The sequence below is a fragment of the Propithecus coquereli genome, unplaced genomic scaffold (genome assembly GCF_000956105.1).
Source record: "Propithecus coquereli isolate 6110/MARCELLA unplaced genomic scaffold, Pcoq_1.0 Scaffold80, whole genome shotgun sequence".
In the NCBI taxonomy this organism is placed as follows: Eukaryota; Metazoa; Chordata; class Mammalia; order Primates; family Indriidae; genus Propithecus; species Propithecus coquereli.
In genome coordinates, this window is record NW_012154174.1 from 6,228,040 (window position 1) to 6,229,966 (window position 1,927).

The window sequence follows — 1,927 nt, forward strand, 5'->3', positions numbered from 1 at the left end:
CCTGTGATTGAGACATGTGTTGAGATGAGAGAGAGAGTGAGAGAGACAGAAAGGACTGCAAGCTGAGGTATGTTTAGAATGTGGGATGCAGAGATGTCAGATTTAGCGGTGGCACATTTAGGGTGATGAGTAACCATGGAATTGTGAAGTGGAAGCAAAGTTCTCTGGACTTGAGGTGGTTAAGACTATGGGTGAGACTAGGATGCTGAGCTATCCACCCCACACACATACAACACACCATCGTGGGATAGGCACAGGTTGTTGATGGGGATACTGAAGTCACTAGGGTGTTGCTAGGTTAAGAGGTGAAGAGGACAGCTATGAGTCAGGTACCAAAATCCTCAGGGAACATGGAGGTGTGACCAGGAAGCTGGTCATAAAGGATGACAAGTAAAGGATGGGAGAGCTGATGGCATGGATCTCAAAGGAGGTGATCTTGTAGGAGGGTGGAGGAGTGAAGAAAGTGGCCGCCGTTCCCAGCCCCAGCCCCATCCGAGGGTGTGGGAGTGATGGGAGCATGGGCAGTCTTCCCTGGGATCCAGAATCCATGGGAAAAGGTAAGGAGAGTGAAAGAGCATTCAGTGGTGAAGCTGAGGACTTAGGGTAGTTTGTTTACAACAGAACAGAGGTCTCGAGGGCACAGTGGGGTGGGGAGGGGAGGGCAGCAGTGGAGTTCAAACCAGGAAAAAGGAAGCACAGACAGGACTGGGATGAAAGCTCAGGAGAGCACAGATGAACAGAGGGACTTCTATTTATGGGAGTTAAGGCTCATGGCTGGGGCTCTAGGATAAACTGGACTCAAAAGTCAAGCCAGTACCTGTGAAAATCCCTTAAATTGTGTGTAAAGTACGGTGTGCCTGGTTTGGTACAACCCTGGGCCACCATTCTTCGGCACACTAAAGCATGAAAACCACTGATTTAGACTGTCTATCAAATCCCAGCAGTAACTGAGGGAAAGGAGGGGCATTCTACAGCTTTCCAGATCACATGCAGGATCAATTCCACTCTGATTTAGCATTTAATATAAGATGTGATGATTAAAACAGATAGTAGAGTTACGGCCTAACAATCAGTACATAAATTAAGTGCAAACTTCATGCAGCTCCTCCCAACTGATATTCCAGCGTAATGATTCAGGGGCGTATACAGATTGATATAAAAGGACTTTCCTATTCATTGTCCAGTCAGTAACCTACGGCCTCACTCAGAGTTCCAGTTGGATCAGTGGTAAAACACTTTTTTGTTCCTTAAAAAAGTTCAGCACCTTCTATGGAAAAGCTTAACCCAAAGTGATGGGAAAATGCAGAGAGGCTCCTGCTCAAGAATCTTTAGTGGCTGCCATTTACCCATAGGATAAGGTCCCTGTCTTTCCTCGCAGTCACGTTTCCCACTTGCTGCCTGTGCCAATTCAGGTCATGGGCTATTCCCAAATCATGGTGTTTGTTAGTGTCACTGCCGTTGCTTATGCTGCTCACTTCCCCTAGAATGCCTCCTCATCCCCACGGGTTGGAGTTAAACCCTCTGCACCCTTTTAAAGCCCAGCTCAAATGTACTCCCACCACGATTTTTTTCCATCTTACCAGCCACAAGTTCATTTCACTTCCTCTGAAATTCTGTGGCATTTGTTACCTTATGGCATTTATTCCATATTTTCTTAATATTTTATTGTAAAAACGTTCAAACATACAGAAAAGTTGGAAGAATCATATACTGAACACCCATATATGTACCACTTACATTCTACAATTACCATTTTGCTATATTTGCTTTATCACATCTCTCTCCATCTATTCGTTAATCAATCCATCTTAGTTTTTTGGTGCATTCCAAAGTCAGTTGCAGACAGTCGATACACTTCACCCTTAAATACTTCGGCATGCGTATTGTTAACTTGAGTTCAATTTTTCTTTCTTTTTTTTTTTTTTCC